Here is a 10,014-nt window from a genome sequence, read left to right on the forward strand (position 1 = left end):
CAGAACAAAATAAGTATTTGTAAGAAAGCTCGCTCGCACACCCGTCAAGCCCCCTCACGCTTGAAGCCACTTATTAGATGAATTCTCATCTGCGTGTCTGTGTAACGACGCCACGCTGATGTCTCTCTCACGGAGCGAGGGAAGCCCGCTGTATTTGTAATTCTTATGAGCAGTTTGATAAACTCGGAGATCATGCGGAGCGCGGGTAAGTGCGGCGGAGCTGCGTCGGAATATTTTTATTTAATGTGGTGTGATTGCCGCAGATATTTTACGTTTATGAACGGCTCGTGAGATGATAAACAATAGTAGAGCTAATGCGCTCGTGGTCTACCAGTATCGTGCAAGGTCTTCGTCATGGAAATGTAGTTTTCAGATTCGACGTGTATATAGCACCTACACATTCTACTGTGCAGGTTTTAAACATTTATTTTCTTGGTATATGCGAATATGCATCTCGCTTTACTCAACTTGTCATTATTTATATTAATTTTTCCTCTTACCAATTTGCTGGTAGCCTAAGAGCTACGCTAGCTGCTACGCTCGCACTGGTAGGAGCTTACGAGTTCAACCCGAGAGAATTTGTTAAGACTAGCTTGCTAGGCAAGAGCAGTACCATCAGTAGTAGCAGCAGAATCTACTACCGGATCAGAATCACGACCCACTGAGAAGATCCGGTGAGAAACTCAGTTGGCTGTGTCTATGGGTTAGTTTGCTCGTCGAACTCTTCGTCGTAATTGACAAGTTCGACGATAAGGTCCCAGTATAGTTACAACGGCTGCCCCACCCTTCAAACCGAAACGCATTACTGCTTCACGGCAGAAATAAGCTGGTACCTACCCGTCGGACTCACAAGAGGTCCTACCGCCAGTAATTACGCGTATTATAACTTTGCCGGTTTGATTTTTATTACACGATGTTATTCCTTCACCTTACTTTGTATTGTTGCAAACAAATATTTAACCACACTAATACGCATAAATTATTGAATGAATTCCGATAATGATGTTATACCTACTCGTAATTGAAGCGGATTGATTGATTATATTTCGGTAATCAGGTATTGCGGTAATGACGTCACAGCTCACAGTGTAATGATTAATGAGTCGATCAGGCCTTCGCCACTGCAACTTGTTACTTAATTATGTATCACTAGTCTTTGTGGTACAGTAGGTTAATTTAAAATTCGAATTTTAACACATATACGAGAGAATACTTCACAAGTACCCAAGGCTACTACTGCTTTTAATAAAGTATTCACAATGGTGCATGGACTGCGGATGCCTTGAAAGGTTTGCTGTCAGCAGCATCAGCTTCTTGAAAATAATAATCATTAAATATTATAATATAATAGCTTAAAACCTCTAATACCGTGTCATAGTCTTCAAATCAGTATGAATACGGCGACTCCTAAACATTCCTTCTCTACAGGTTTTACTAGTATTACTAACTTTTTCTTACATAGTATTATTAACTTTTTCGTCTGTGTGTTTGCATGTCGCGTGACGGTCGGCCGCGGAGTAGGGATAAAGTGAAAGGCGCTCGTCAGAGCAGCCAAGGCCAATATGGCGGCGCCTATAGTTCGCAGCAGCTGACCGTGTAGTGTATAGACTATTACTCATTTGTACCAGTGCTCCACGCTATTTATTATATCCTTTTTTTATTAGTCTGCTTGAATACTTTTAAAATAAAGTTTCCAGTAGGTAAATTCAATTTTGTGAACACTAGTCGGAGTCCATACGCGTCTGCCTCAACATGAATGCTGCTGTCTATCTTAGGACATTGGAACAGTGATTTTTTGATCCCTTGTACTCCTTACTCTCTGGTGACTTCCGGAGTGCATTGCTGCTTTGACACAGCAGTGGCACCAACGCGTGCGGGCTCAGTGTACCATTGTACCAACGTACAACTTTGCAAATTATAAACGGCTTGGTCTCGCCTTTGAATTAATTTATCATTACATAAGGTGCAGAAGGCGACGGGAAACCACTGCACTAATTTCCCACGAGAGTCATGAGCAGGTCGTATCCGACTGATGCATGACCACGACCACTCTGTCAAGAGTGTACGAATAGGAACATCATTACATAATTGTAATTTTATTATTTCGAATGCGTTAAGTAAAACTTTTGGTAGTTAATTTTAAATTTTCTTTAAAAAAGGCGTGAAAGTAATTTTAATTATGTTATTATTATCAAAGGTCCACAAAATCTAATTAAATTTTTTTTTAACTCCAATTTTATCTTAGTGAATTCGAAGTTACTCTTAGAACATGAACTGTGTCAGCAAGTCCGCACCGCCATTGCGGGTTTGCAGTTGCACATTTATCTCGCAAATGTGCCGTTTAATTCACTGCTCGACCATTCCACACTATTACTATCGTATAAACCCTGTAATGCGTCCTACTCACTCTGATTTACCACTTCAGATAGAGAGAAAACAGTCTTTACGGTTGCAAGTATCATTGTATCTTTTTCGTTTAGGAGTAGATGGAAAGAGATGGTCGTTAGTGTTGAATCTAATTATCAGGTATAGGCAGGTGATTAATGATGGACGAACAGTTCAGCTGCGCCCGAGAAATGGTATTTATCGTGGTTACGGCTAGCGGCATGGCTGAGGTTTTGTTATTAACTACTTCACGTGAGATAATGTCTGAAATGTATGTGCAAATAGTTTCAGTTGGATATTTGTAAGTTTGATTTAGTTTTTCAGTTACATTCGTGTTTATTACTTTTAGGTGCTAAAATAATAGAAATAGATATTTTCCGTACCTGTCAGTTCCGTAGCGGACCGACATTCATCAATCGTGTGCTATACGTTGTTAAGTATAATGGTGTATGTAGGCTGACACTGTCTTTATCCGGCCGATTGTATTATATTTAATACTTGATTGACAGATCAGAACATTTATCAGAATACAGTGCATCGTGAAAAGAGTAACGACAATAAAACGGGTCTATATGAAGTTACTAATACGATCTCACATAGTTAATAAGCTAAGTAAGTAGTGTTCCACTTGTCCTGAAACTCCGACAGCCCTACGTAGGATGGCAGCGTCGAGTCGCGGTGTCTGTAAGCCTCGATCACAATTGTCTATTGTTTTCAATTGATCTCCCTTAACTGCAATGGAACGAAATATGCTGAAAACAAGAAGATTGATAAATAACAAGCAAAAAGAAAACGCTGTGCCTATAAGAAATGTGAAAAGGGAAGAACAAGACAAATAACTATATCTCGTAATCGCGATAAGTACAAAGCTGTTTTATGATGAGCGATTTATAAAACGGGTCTAAATAAAGTGTAGTGCAAATCCAGGGCTCGGTATAAGTGGATGCAGATTCCACGCCGGGTGCTGCTGGCGGGCGATCTATCACCGCTGAGGAGCACGGCGGTGTGGCCACCAGCACAGCGTGTAGGGAGACCACGACGAGGGCTGACTCACTTGTTTCTTTTAGATCTTTATCACGTCATGGAATCTTATGCCTCACATGTTTTTGCCAACAAATAGCATCACAGCTTTTTGGGTAAATCCAGTCCTATATTCACACATGGTGTATGCTCAATGGTATTTGAGTTTTTTCTGACTGTTTAAATCGTGCAGACTGTTCAGAGTTTCAGTAAATCTCATGGTAAGCCTTTGGTTTGAAGGATAGATCAGCCGTTGTATCTTACTTTTGTCCTGGGCGGCGGTACCTACTCTCATATATGAAGTGTCAAGAAACTCACTGCCTCAAGTAAATTGTTTAACTTCAGGTGAACCAACAGGTTTATTGTAACTAAAATACAGTGGGAGCCATTTTGTTAATCAGAAACACCTTATCTGTGAAAGCCATAATAAGGGTTAAAAATTGACCTTGAAAAACAAGAAGGGATACTATTCGTTTCCGCTATTGCATTCCCTATATACACGTATATGCATTTATTTACCTTTTATATCTTTTCGCTTGGACAAGAAAACTGAAATTACGTTATCGTTGTAAAACAGTTACCGGCGACCTAGGGATCGGTTTGAAGACTCTACTGATAGATTATCATAATATTATGATAGAACACTTTAAATTACACAGAATACTTATTTTTAAATAGCTGCTGATCACATAGAGTGTCGGATTTGTTGGGATAAATCAACTGACTTCAATTTTAAGTTCATTGCGTTTAGATAGCGAAAATACTGAAAAAGCATATTGGCTATTTTAATGCCGATAAACCATTGTCAATAACTATAAATCTACAATTATATGCAATAGCATCAATAAGTTTAGTGGCCACAATAACACCGCACGGCTTAGTGGGCTTTTAATAAATGCCCTGTCTTTGCTTCGCTTTATAATTCCTCTGTGAAAATAAGGTGTCTATATTGTGATCTCGGCGGAAATTAAACAGGACTCCCGTGGAAAATGAAGTCTCTGTACTTTTGTTCTGTTGCCCGGAAGTATTCGGACAGAAGCCTTATTAAACTTTGTATTCGTCTATCAATTGTTGAGAAAACATTTGGTTCCTTAGACGATGGCAGAAAGGAAATAAAATAAAAAATATTATAATGTATTTTCCGGTTTATTTTCCTCCTACCTATTCTAGTAATCGAAGGGTTCTCGAGGGGTTATATTAGATTCTCCGGGCGAGTAGGTGAGCTCACGGGGCCCTAACCTAAGGACATTGCTAGCACTAGCCCTAGCAAGAGCAGTGCTTCGCAGAATCTACCACCGGATTGGAAATATGACCCACGAGAAGATCCGGTGAGAAACTCAGTGGGCTATTTTCCGACGTCATTTATGACATTGTATAGCTGTAATAATGTGACGCATAATTTTTAAGTGAATTAGAAAAAATGCTTCCTTCTTATCAAAACGCATGATCGTGACAAATTAAGGGGGGTAGTAGGTATATAGTCATCGATAATAGTGGATGGACCCAAAGGCTTCAGATTCCATATGATTTTTTTTTAAATTCTTCGCTTTCTACCACTAATTTCGAGGCTTTCATGCTCATGCATCAACATGATTTCTAAAACGATTCCATGTGAGCAAGAAGCCGAGGAACAAATTTAAATTTAATGTCGTTTGTTTGAAAAAATTAGAAACAAATAATAAAAACGTTACATTCCCAGGAATCGCTTCGTAGCTGCGATGTGCGAGTGTGGAACAACATTGCCGATTTATTTACGCCCGTAAATATACTGAATTTTTAGTTAACCACCTCGCTAGTAGTCATCTGTGATTTGCAATAAAACTAGTCCATAATATAACCTATATTAATGACTTAGAAGATAAATTTTTTGAGTATTACGCAGGTATCCTAGTAGTAAGTGGAATGTTGGCTCGTAAACAAGTACTGCTGGATGAGATCACGATACAGTTCAGTTCTTAAGTCCAGACACAAGTCTTGCTTTGGAACAATGGCTACATACAACGGTAGGACATTTAAGCAAATAATGTGTGTGGCTCTGTTGGTTGTAAGGTCAGTGCGCTAGTGCTAGAACGCTGACGATACACAAACGAGCGCCTTTCTTTTTTTATTTTTTTTTATTTTTATTGCCTTTGTAGGCAGACGGGCATACGGCCCACCTGATGGTGAGTGGTTACCGTCGCCCATGGACTTCAGCAATGCCAGGGGCAGAGCCAAGCCGCTGCCTACCGCTTAATACTCTCCACAAGCCTCGTTTGAAGAAGGACATGTCATAGCGCTCGGGAAACACCGTGGAGGGGAGCTCATTCCATAGCCGGATGGTACGTGGCAAAAAAGATCTCTGGAAACGCACTGTGGATGACCGCAGTGGCTCCAGGTAGTATGGATGAACTCTACTCCAGTGGCGGGCGGTGCGATGGTAAAAACGAGATGCTGGTATCATCTCGAACAATTCCTCAGAGCACTCCCCATGGAACATACGGTATAAAATACAGAGGGAACCGAAGTCCCTCCGCAAACCCAGAGGCTCCAAACGATCCGAGAGAATGGGATTATCGACAATCCGAACGGCCCTCCTCTGTATGGAGTCAAATGGAAGAAGCTGGTATTTGGGAGCCCCGGCCCAGAGATGGGAGCAGTACTCCATGCGAGGCCGGACTTGTGCTTTATAAAGCAAAAGTTTTTGTCCAGGCGTGAAGTACCGCTTCGCTCTGTTGAGGACTCCCAGCATTTTGGACGCCAACTTGGCTTTGCCTTCCAAATGACTCCGAAACTGGACATCGCTCGAAATGTCGATCCCAAGTATCCCGATACTCTCGGAAGGTTGCAGGGATACTCCTTGGAATTGCGGCGCCATGACAAAGGGGTCCTTCTTCGCAGTGAACGCGCAAACTTGTGTCTTTATCGGGTTGAATTGAACCAAGTTCAATTCACCCCATTCGGAGACTTGCCCCAGAGAGTTCTCCACTTCAGACACAAGTTTTGATCGTCTCTCTTGCACCACGCTCCGAGAGAGACTCTGATGGTCGATATATCGCGCATCCCCCGTGCTATCATCTGCATAGCAATGCATGCCATCAATAGACAGCATGTCATTGATATACAGGACGAAAAGCGTGGGGGAGAGCACCGAACCTTGTGGAACGCCAGCGTTAATGGTCATGGTATCAGAACAATCACCGTCCACAACGACCGTGATGTTCCGCCCATCCAAAAAGCTAGCGATCCACTTGCAGAGACCCTCGGGGATTCCGTAAGATGGTAACTTCGACAGAAGTGCCCTATGCCAGACCCTGTCGAAGGCCTTCGCGATATGAAGGCTCACAGCAAGAGCCTCGCCCTTGCTCTCCAAGGCTTCAGCCCACCTGTGAGTAAGGTATACAAGAAGATCGCCAGCTGAGCGACCGTGACGGAAACCGTACTGTCGGTCACTGATCAGCTGGCGATCTTCAAGATACTTCAGGAGTTGCGTATTTATAATTCGCTCCATCACCTTGGAAAGCAAGGAAGTTATCACTTTCACTCATTTAACAACATTTGTAAAATTGCAAACGTGTTCGGGCCGTCCGTATTCCGGCTACAGAAAAAGCTAATTTCCCTCGTCCATTATAAATTCATGAATTCTTTGTGTTTCTCGTCCAAAATAAGTTGTTTGCTTCGACACCCAGTTTTCCCTGTGGCCCTCACAAAGGGCGCGTAATTGCTACCTGGTTTGATACCCGAACACCCTCTGGAGGGAGCCTTGATACTTTCCTGTAGGGATGAATGCATCAATTTTTATGCTCTACGCAGTTCCGATGTTTACGATTGCAATTTTGTAATGCGTCTAGTGATTTGTAAGTGGGGTGGAGATTGAAAGGGATGTTTGGTGGAGTGGAAGTAATGGTGCTGCAATCTCTTGGGATGAGGGCTCTGTGGGTTATTGGAGTTTATTTACAAAGTATTTTATTCAATTTCCGTGAACGTTATTGATCGTGGCTGTTCTTGATGTCGATGTGAAGCCTACAGCGGGAAAAACATCGCAATGCGGAGTATTAGGACATTTTTGAATTCATTGTCACATTAGCAAATTAGCATCTGTTAGTTCACTTTGGACTAATAGTCACAATATACTTGTATCATTACAAGTACACATTCAAAAGTTTAAATGTTGGAAATAATGAATTTATTATAAGATGTTGTATGTGACTAGGTCTTAAATATAATAATGTTGTGGGTACAATTTCAAAAGTTAATAATTTCAATTCGAAGTAAGACACACATATGTTTACAATTTCATAAAATATTCAAATGACCGTAATTTAATTGTGAAAATACTTATAAGACAAGTTTTACAAGTTCTTTTTAGAAAAAAAACTTTTTAGATTTTAAAATATTTCCAGAAATATTCTATAGTACATAATGTAACCCCTAGTTGTAGCTAATTACATGTATGTCACCGTGCAGAGCCGATATTAATGAGTGTTTGAAAGAGAAAAATATAAAACTCCTTATTTTGGACTAGTGACCCTGTTTACTGGGTAGTATTTTCTCTGACTGTTGCTGACATATTATTCAAACTAATTGCGCGCCATCTACTGTACAGTTCTATTGATATGCCTCAAGTCTTCCTAAAAGTCCACATTACGATAAGATGATCGACGCGCTAAAGTATAAAATACAAAAAATATTGCGCAAAAGAAAAAAAAAGTTTAGTCATTCAAAAAGATATAGATCATGTCTACCGAACAAGTGCCCAGCTCTTAAATAGAGCTCTAGTCGGGTACGACGGAAGCGAAGCTTCAATACTCGTTATAAGCAGGCTTCATTACATTTACGTTGTATCTCATAGCCTTGTAAAAAGCTCACTATCAACCATCTTGTATTACGTCATCACTACTAGCTTTATCTGCCGTAAATATCTGAAATTTAGACCACGTGATCTAGAATGTATTGTTAGCGCCTAGATATAGTCTCTGATAACTTCGTGATGCCAATGTTTTCAGAAGTCTTCTTTTAAATTAGGTACACCCGAGTGCTGCTCGTATGCAGATTAATGTAGAAACAACTTGAACTGCGCGTCTCTACTTTAACGGCGGTGTTCCATGGAAAAGCCACACTGAGGTGTTCATTTCGTTTCCCTTCCCTTAGTAGCCGTTCTAAGCTGTTACCAAAATCCGTCAATATACGTATGAAAAACTTCGTAATCCGCATTATCTGGTGTCGATATTTAATTTTTTTTAAACGTAAAGTCACAGGGCGTGTGTAGGATGTCTGTCGTGAGAGTCTCGCGGTCGGCTACAAGACAACGCTTTTAGTGGTAGACGCTCCGAGCCGCAGCAGTCAGCTGTCCCGACCCTGTACTCTGTACGTACTCCACCGACGCGACATTTACTAGTATATCGGGTCGAACGTTATCGAGGTCACTAGAAAAATACGACATTTTCTCTTAGAGCTTGCTCTCACTTTTACTTGACGCGCTGACTCACTCAAATAGGTTCTCAATTCTTAAAATATTATTGGAACACTAAGTACATCACCTACGCAACATCGAAAATGCTCTTCTCGTGTACTTATGACAGTGGGTCAAGGTTAAAAAAAGTTAAATTTTCGAAAAATATTCTATGTCAATGTAAAAAGTCCAATAGAGCAAAATTATTAGTTGTGATAATATTGTTTTGTGTTCCTATTGTGTTTAGTGAAATGTCAATAAGTAGTTAAATTAAAATTTTAAATTTTGTTATTTTATAAAATAACACTTTTTTAAACATATTATTATCCGCAACACGCTTCGTTAGATTATAAAAACAGAGTTATCAGCAACATGCTTCGTCAAAAAGTACAGAAGTACAAAAGTACTTACTTTTCAGTTACAAACGTCGTCATAGTTAAATGTTTGAGAAACCACACAACATGTAATTGGTAGCTTATATTTGATTAAATTATTTTTTTCTTCATTTTTATGTTATTTTATTGACGATACAAGTCGACATCTGTCGATAAAAGTACACTAAACATCTTACAGGCTAGGCGTGGACTTGAACAAGCACGATTGCTCCGAAGTTCATTTTTGTTTTGAGCGTGTAACCCGCACACGCGCTGCAGTTTCTAATTAATAATATACTCAATTAATTCGGTACTTAAGAACAAGTAACCAAACATTTGGGTAATTACCCGAGGTGGACCTCCCAGGCCGGCCGTAAGAGATACGCGACGTGGATCTGTTTATATTACACAAACTATCCTCGTGAGAGCACTGCGGCTTGGGCCATGTCGTACTTGTTATACTTGTGTTCATGGACTTGTGGTATGAGTACCATTCATTCATTCGTGATTCTCTTACTAAAAGTCACATGTTTGAGTCTGTGCAATTGTTAACTACTGTATATTGGTAGAGTTGCCCACGTGGTATAACAAGATCAGAGCACCTGGATATCATAATGTGAATATCGGATCCCCCTTTGTAAAATTAGGTGGCAACGTTAGCTCTGTTTCACGATACAAACAAAAAAGACGGCGGTATATGTTCGTGCAGGCTTACAATACCCGTCTAATGATTTAAACAAATTGTTCATTTTTGTTTCCACAAAGAAAGAATAATTCCATTGAAATTTTGGCTTCATGTGTTAAGGC

The sequence above is a fragment of the Bombyx mandarina genome, chromosome 22 (genome assembly GCF_030267445.1).
Source record: "Bombyx mandarina strain Sakado chromosome 22, ASM3026744v2".
Lineage (NCBI taxonomy): Eukaryota > Metazoa > Arthropoda > Insecta > Lepidoptera > Bombycidae > Bombyx > Bombyx mandarina.